An 8,925-nucleotide genomic window follows, 5' to 3' on the forward strand; every position below is an offset into this window, starting at 1 on the left:
TCACTGCTGTCCAGTCGATTCCAACTCACAGGGACCCTATATGACAGAGAAGAACTGCTCTCTAGGGTTTCCAGCTGTAATCTTTATGGATAGGCATATGAGGCAATTGAAAATACCATGGCTTGGGTCAGGTGCACCTTAGTCCTCAAAGTGACATCCTTGCTTTTTTTTAATACTTTAAAGACATCTTTTCCAGCAGATTTGCCCAATGCAATATGTCCTTTGATTTCCTGACTGCTGCTTCCATGGATGTTGTGGATCCAAGTAAAATGAAATCCTTGACAACTTCAATATTGTCTCTGGCTATCATGATATTGTTCATTGGTCCAGCTGTGAGGATTTTTGTTTTCTTTATGTTGAGGTGTAATCCATACTGAAGGCGGTAGTCTTTGATCTTCATCAGTAAGTACTTCAAATTCTCTTCACTTTTATCAAGCAAGGTTGTGTCACCTGCATATCGCAGGTTGTTAATGAGTCTTTTGCCAATCCTGATGCCCTGTTCTTCTTCATATAGTTCAGCTTCTTGGGTTATTTCCCCAGCGTACAGATTGAATAAGACTGGACAATGAATAAGGAAGACTGAAGAATTGATTCCTTTGATTTATGGTGTTGGTGAAGAATATTGAATATACCTTGGACTGCCAGAAGAAAGAACAAATCTGCCTTGGAAGAAGTACAGCCAGAATGCTCCTTAGAAGCAAGGATGGTGAGACTTCATCTCACGTACTTTGGACATGTTATCAGGAGGGACCAGTCCCTGGAGAAGGACATCATGCTTGGTAAAGTAGAGGTCAGTGAAAAAGAGTAAGACTCTCAACAAGATGGATTGACACAGTGGCTGCAACAATGAGCTCAAACATAGCAACCATTGTGAGGATGGCGCAGGACCAGGCGGTGTTTCATTCTGTTGTACATAGGGTTCCTGTGAGCTGGAACCAATTCGATGCACCTAACAACAAAACAAATTTTATGGAAGCAAACTGTCACTTTTTTCTCCTGCAGAGAGGCTGGTTGGTTTGAACCACCAACCTTCTGGTTAGTAGCCAAGGGTTTAACCACTGTGCCACTGGGGCTCCTGAAGCCTGTACTGTGACCAAGCCCACCTTGGCTAGGGACAACTGATGACTGGAGCTGATTCTGGAAAGGCAGAAGGAGGCAGAGGCTTGGGTGAAGTGGGTAGGCGATGGAGGAGGCTCTGCCTGGACAGGTAGCTGCCATCAGGATCAGGATGCTGGAACAGATGAGGTTTTTGTCATTTGGTGGGGGACCAGGACATGGTTCTGGAAATCTGGCGCATAACCTGACTTGGCAAGTCGGATTCTAACTGTTGAGAACCCCCTGTGGGTAAAGGGCGCCCCAGGCCCAAGCTTAAGCATTGAGCCTTCCCGGGATGACTGCGCCCCGGTAGTGCACATTCCCAGATCACAAGGGCTTGCTGAAAGTTCTGTGGTCAGATTGCAGGCGAGGGGAGAGCTGTAAGCAGGTAGAGGACTGCTGGGCAGTGGGTGGGATGATACAGGATTTGGTGAGGAAGGTAGGAGGCTATTCCAGGCAGGTGGAGGTTTGTGCTGCCAAAGTGATCGAGAAGCCTCTAATCTGTGGCTCCAGCCTTTGGTACAGTGGAGATGCTGAGAGAAGGATGTTGCGGTGTCACCAGGATGAGATAACTTAGGTGGACAGGTGTTACACTCCACTGAGTGAAGAGAGGGAAGCAGATGGGACACTCGAGGAAAAGGAGTGAATGAGTGACCAGCTCTCTTGGCCTGCTCTAGGTTTGAGGGTGGTGCAAGTCCAGGCAGTGTTTCATTCTGCCATACGTAGGGTCGGGTCGCTGTGAGTTGAAACCAACTGATGGCACCCGACGACAACAACAACAGGTTTTCTCACCTGTTACTTCACCCTTGTTGCTCCCAAGTAGTGTTAACCCCATTTTCAGATGAAGGAAATTGAGGCTCCAGTAGGGAAAGTGACTTATTCAAAATCCTGGAATTAAGATGTGATGAAGCTGGGCTTTGTGCTCAGCCTCATGATTCCAAAGCCAAACCTCGAGCCAAGGGGGCAGGTGAATGGTCTAGAACAAGGGCCTGCACACTTTTTCTATAAAGGATCAGGTAGCAAATATTTTAGGTTTTGTGGACCAAGAGGCAAAATCGAGATTGTTATGTAAGTACTTACTTAACAAGAGATAAAACAAATTTCCCCATAATTTTTTTATTGACAGAATAAAAAATTTTGTTAATGGACACTGAAATATGAATTTCATACATTATTTGATGAGTCATGAGATAATATTCCCAACTATTTAAAAATGTAAAGGTCATTCTTAACTCAAGGACCATACACAAACAGGCAGTAGGCCAGATTTGGCCCACGGTCCATAGTTTGCACACCCCTTGATCTAGAACTGTACTGTCCAATACAGGAGAAACTGGCCACATGTGGCTGACGAGCACTTAGTGTGACTAGTCCAAATGGATATGTACTATAAGTGTAAAAACACACTGAATTTCGAAGACTTAGTTCAAAAAAATACAAAATATCTCAGTAATATTTAGTGTTGATTACACGTTGAAATGTTGAATATTTTATATAGGTAGATAGAGAACTGCCATGCAGTTGACTCTGACTCATGGTGACTCATGTACAACAGAACGAAACGTTCCCCGGTCCTGTGTCATCCTGACAATTGTTGGTATGGTCAAGTCTACTGTTGTTGCTATGGTGCCAATTCAACTCACTGAGGGTCTCCCTTGCCCTTGCCAGCCAGCCCTCCACTTCACCAAACACGGTGTCCTCCTCCACTGATGTAGCCCTCTTGATGATGTGTCCAAAGCAATTGAGCTGGACACTGTTCTGTTGTGATCATAAGGTTTTTATTAGCTAATTTTCAGAAGTAGATCACCAGGCCTTTCTTCCTACTCTGTCTTGGTCTGGAAGCTCTGCAGAAACTAGTCTACCATAGGTGACCCTGCTGGTATTTCAAATACTGGTGGCATAGCTTCCAGCATCACAGTGTGGACTAAATAAAATATACTTTTAAAATTTATTTCACCTGTTTCTTTTTACTTTTGCTAATTATCTAAAAGTTTTTAAATGTGGCTATTAGAAGATTTTTAATTAGCCTTGTGTTCACATTTGTGGCTTGCATCATATTTCTCTTGTACAGCGCCCCTCAAGGAGTAAGGCTGGAGGAGGTACAGTCCTGGTATTCGGCAGTGGAGACTGGGGTCACCTGGAAATAGCGGATTTTATTAAGGGGAGGTTGTGGGGTAGGTAAGGGGAGATGTGAGGGCCCTGAAGAAGTAGGTTGGAGGTGGTAGGGTGGGGGAAATTTGAGGATAGGGGATTGAGCTGGTTTGGGGGCAAGTTTGAGAGGCTGTCGCATGGAGTGGTAATCCCACTTCTGACGCCAGCCGTGTCATGTGGAAATCTCAGAATCTCACTATTCTGTCCTCACCTATGAGGATATAACAACTCCCCACTTTTTACTTCTCTGTTCAGTTCTCACACCAGCTGCCCATATGGCACTTATTTCTCTGACCCTAGCCACCCAGAGCTAGGTCAGATCTCACAAGGCATAAGGACACTGTCCTACTGACTGCCAAATAGGCAGATGCTAGCCACAGGCTCTAGAGTCCCCCCTGGGCTCCCTCTCTTCTTACCTGCTGGCTTCCACTACTCCTTTGGGTTTAATAATTTGCTGGAATGACTCACAGAAAGTGCTACACTTAACAATCATAGCTTTATTAAAGCAAGAAAGGATACAAACAAAGAGACTCATAGAACAGGGTTTGGGAGGATTCCCAGTGAGAAGCACTACCCTCCCACATGCATGGATGTTGTCATGGATTGAATTGTGTCCCCCACAAAATGCATCAACTTGGGTAGGCCCTGATTCCCAGATTGTATAATTACAATCACAGAATGGTAGTCCTCCATTTTGTGGCTGTAATTATATGTTAAAAAGGATTAGGGTGGGATTTTAACACCCTTACAAGGTCACATCCCTGATCCAATGTAAAGGGAGTTTCTCTGGGGTGTGGCCTGTCCCACCTTTTAGCTCTCAAGAGATGAAAGGGAAGCTAGTAGAGAGGTGGGAACTCATATCACCAAGAAAGCAGTGCTGGGAGTAGAGTATGTCCCTTGGACCTGAGGTTCTTCCACTGAGATGCTCCCAGACCAAGGGAAGGCTGATGACAAGGATCTTCCTCCAGAGCTGACAGAGAGAGAAAGCCTTCCCCTGGATCTGACACCCTGAATTCATACTTGTAGCCCACTAGACTGCGAGAGAATAAACTTCTGTTTGTTAAAGCCATCCACTTGTGGTATTTCTGTTATAGCAGCACTAGATGACTAAGACAGATGTTTTTCACCAACCAGGAAGCCTATGGAGCTTCCGTGTCCAGAACCTTTATCAGGGCCTTATTACATAGGCATGATTGGCATGATTGATTGAATCATACCCTTCCCTGCAGCCCCCAACTCATTTGCACAAATCCTCAGGTGCAGTTTAGATAACAAAGTTACCTCAATTACTCAGGAAATTCCAAGGAAACCAGGGCAAAGACCAAATTATTTTCAGTAAAGTTAAATTCTTCACCCCACAGATGTGACGCAAAACGAATAGCAAGAAGCAGGAGGTTGCTGAGCAATTGGCGGGGTGAGTGGGTATGGGACGAGGCACCCCCCCGAGCAGTTTCCCTTTCTAGACCCCTGAATTAGGAGATGATGTGCACTTGTCTTCCACTCGGCTTAGACTAGGGCCCCCAGTTGCAGAAGTGATCAGACCAGTTCACTGGCAGAATGTGGAAATAGAAGGTTAAGATGCAGTGTTCAGCCCACGAATCCTTCCTTTTCACAGCAGAAGACTTCTGGCTGCTTCCCCCGTGAAGACTATCCCTTTCTGCTTAAACCACCCGACTCTCTCCTCAACCACAGCCTCCACTCCCCTGCCTGGGAGTCTTGCCCTGGTGTTGGGAACAGATGCCCCTGCCACCTGCCACCGCTCTGAGCGCTTACTGTTCACACCCGTGGAGCCGGGTTTGCCTTCCCTAGCGGCAGCAGAACCTCCTTCTGCGGTGGAGGGAGAGGATAGCTGGGTCCGTGCCCAGGAGATGGTACCCATATGTGGCTTCCTGTTTCTCCCTCGAAGGAGAGAGGCTGGGCTTCTCGATTGGTATCTCTGTGGTCTTTCATATTCAGCGCTTAAGGGATGAAAACCTTCAATGAACCTCTTGCCCCTTTCCCTCTGGTCTAATCAGACCAAAAGGCCTGAGTCTTGGAGGAGCTGCTGGCAGTGCTCAGGAGCCCTGACCAGGGTCTGGAGGCCTGACCTGGGCTCCAGGCCTGGTGTCGCTGGACAAATTACGGGCCTTCTCTGACCGTTTGTTTTCTCTTTTATTAATGAGGAATTTGAGCGTGATCTTTGAAATGTATCATTGCTTGGAGCTTTTCTAACCATTAGAACTAAGGAAATGGAGGAAGCAGACTGTACCACCAGAGGCAAACTCAGCCAAGAAGGAAGGGGCAGCATTGCCTGGGGTGGTATGGTTCTCTCCTTGAGAGAGGCAGTCAGCGTCTGCCCACTGCCTTGCCCGGCCCCTCATTCGAGGCCCTCCACCCTGGGGCTCCGGTCCAGCTTCCTGGCCCTCCTGTCCATCCTGCGCATATGCATGGAGTCAGGTCATAACCACGCAGGGACACACAGTCCTACCAACTCTCTCCCCTGAATGTCTCATTCCTCACCTGGACTATCACTACAGTGATACAGCAATAGTATTCAGTGACTTCCTGTTTCCTGTGGGAGAAATCCGAACCCTTTGTCACGGTCTGTAAAGCCTCTGCCTAACTGGGCAGTCTCAACTTCTCTCTCTTATATATGGAGCTACTCGCAGTTCTCCAGCCTGTGCTTTCTCAAGCTGGGGGCCTTTGTTCAGTTGCTTTCCTCTGCCTGGACCCACTTCTCTCACATCTCTGCCTGAATAACTCTCATTCAGCCTTCAGGATGTAGCCCAGGTGGGTCTTCTGGGAAGCCTCGTCCTATCCCACCTGCTCAACTTTGTTCAGTGATCCTATGTGTCCATGTCACCGGGGTGCTTCCCTGACACAGCATTCATCTCACCACACAGCAAGTGTTCTGTCTGCCTTCCACTGTGGAAATCAGTTCCTGGGGTGGGGGCTGCCTCTGATGATGGTGGCCAGGGGATTCACAGGACAGGCGCCAGGTGAAGATGAGCTGGCTGACTGATTGCTTTCCTCTAGTCTCCCTTCAGTGTCGTGAAGACACGGTTCTGGAAAGGCTCTTGGGGTGAAGACTGTGCGCCACAATCTTTTTTTTTTTTTTATTGTGATGAAACACATAACATACAATTTACCATTTTAATCATTTTAGTGTCTATTTAGCAGCATTAAATACATTCACAGTGTTGTTCAACCATCACCGTTATCTAATTCCAGAACTCCTTCCTCACCCCAAACGGAAACTCCACATCCATTAAGCAGTCACTCTCCATTTCCCATCCCTCTTCAGCCCCTGGAAACCAATACTCTGCTTTCTGCCTCTATGGATTCTCCTGTTCTGGGTATTTCATATACAGTAAAACCTGGGAAAGCCGAAACCTATGTAAAGCGGAAACCTTACATGGAGAAGGAAAGCTAAAATATTTTTCACTAAAAGGAGCTATAGAAAAGCCGTAAAACTACACCCCCTCAAAGATGGAAAACTTGGAAGACCTGGAAAAACAATGTAGTCCCATCGAATTCTAGCTCTCAAAGGTTTCACTGTACATAGAATCATACAATATTTATCTTTTCGTATCTGGCTTCTTTCACTTAGCAAACTGTTCTCAACGTTCATCCATGTCATGGCATGTATCAGGACTTCATTCCTTTTTATGCCTGGATTATATTCCATTCTATGGATACACCACAATTTGTTTATCCATTCATCAGTTGATGGACATTTGGGTTGTTTCTACCTTTGGCTGTCGTGAATAGTGCTGATACGAACACTCTTGTGTGAGTTTTTGTGTGGATGTATGTTTTCATTTCTTGGAAGTGGGATCGCTGCATCATACCGTAACCACGTTTAAACTTTTTGAGGAACAGCCAAACTGTTTCACAGCAGCTACATCATTTCACATTCCTACTAGTAGTGGACGAAGGTTCCAATTTCTCCACATTGTTCCCAACACTTGTAATTTTCCATTTTTCTGGTAATATCCACCCTTGTTGTTATTAGGGGTCATCGAGTCAGTTCCGACTCATAGTGACCGCATATACAACAGTATGAAACATTGCCCAGTCCTGCGCCATCCTCACAATCGTTGTTATGCTCGAGCCCATTGTTGTAGCCACTGTGTCAATCCATCTCATTGAGGGTCTTCCTTTTTTTCTATGGCCCTCCACTTTACCAAGCATGGTCCCTCCTGATAACATTTCCAAATTACGTGAGACAAAGTCTCGCCATCCTGGCTCCTAATGAGCATTCTGGCTGTACTTCTTCTAGAACAGATTTGTTCGTTCTTTTGGCAGTCCATGGTATATTCAATATTCTTCGCCAACATCACATCTTGAAGGCATCAATTCTTCTTCAGTCTTCCTTATTCATTGTCCAGCTCTTGTATGCATATGAGGCGATTAAAAACACCATGGCTTGAATCAGGCATACCTTAGTCTTCAAAGTGACATCTTTGCTTTTTAACACTTTAAAGAGGTCTTTTGCAGATAGAATTGACCAAGGCAATGCATTATTTGATTTCTTGACTGCTGCTTCCATGGCCGTTGATTGTGGATCCAAGTAAAATGAAATCCTTGGCTACGTCAATCTTTTCTCCATTTATCATGATGTTGCTTATTGGTCCAGTTGTGAGGATTTTTGTTTTCTTTATGTTGAGGTGTAATTCATATTGAAGGCTGTGGTCTTTGATCTTCATCAGTAAGTGCTTCAAGTCCTCTTCACTTTCAGCAAGCAAGGTTGTGTCATCTGTCAGGTTGTTAATGAGTCTTCCTACAATTCTGATGCCCTGTTCTTCTTCATATAGTCCAGCTTCTCAGATTATTTACTCAGCATACAGATTGCATAAGTATAGTAAAAGGATATAACGCTGAAGCACACGTTTCCTGACTTTAAACCATGCAGTATCCCCTTGTTCTATTTGAACAACTGCCTCTCGATCTGTTTACAGATTCCTCATAAGTGCAATTAAGTGTTCTGGAATTCCCATTCTTCGCAATGTTATCCATAATTTGTTATGATCCACACAGTCGAATGCCTTTGCATAGTCAACAAAACACAGGTAAACATCCTTCTGGTATTCTCCGCTTTCAGCCAGGATCCACCTGACATCAGCAATGATATCCCTGGTTCCAAGTCCTCTTCTGAATTCAGCTTGAGTTTCTGGCAGTTCCCTGTCGATATACTGCTACAACCGCATTTGAATGATCTTCAGCAAAATTTTACTTGCATGTGATATTGATGATATTGTTCCATAATTTCCGCATTTGGTTAGATTGCCTTTCTTGGGAATAGGCATAAATATGGATCTCTTCCAGTTGGTTGGCCAGGTAACTGTCTTCCAAATTTTGTGTCATAGACGAGTGAGCACTTCCAATGCTGCATCTGTTTGTTGAGACATCTCAATTGGTATTTGGTCAATTCCTGGAGCTTTGTTTCTCGCCAATGTCTTCAGTGTAGCTTGGACTTCTTCCTTCAGTACCATTAGTTCTTGATCATACGCTACCTCCTAAAATGATTGAACTTTGACCAATTATTTTTGGTACAATGACTCTGTATATCCACCCTGGTGGGTGTGAAGTGGTATCCTATTGTGGTTTTGATTTGCATTTTTCTAATGACTAATGATGTTGAGCATCTTTTCATATGCTTGTTGGCCACTTGTATATCTTCTTTGGAGAAGTATCTAT

This window comes from Loxodonta africana, chromosome 2 (assembly GCF_030014295.1).
Source record: "Loxodonta africana isolate mLoxAfr1 chromosome 2, mLoxAfr1.hap2, whole genome shotgun sequence".
Lineage (NCBI taxonomy): Eukaryota > Metazoa > Chordata > Mammalia > Proboscidea > Elephantidae > Loxodonta > Loxodonta africana.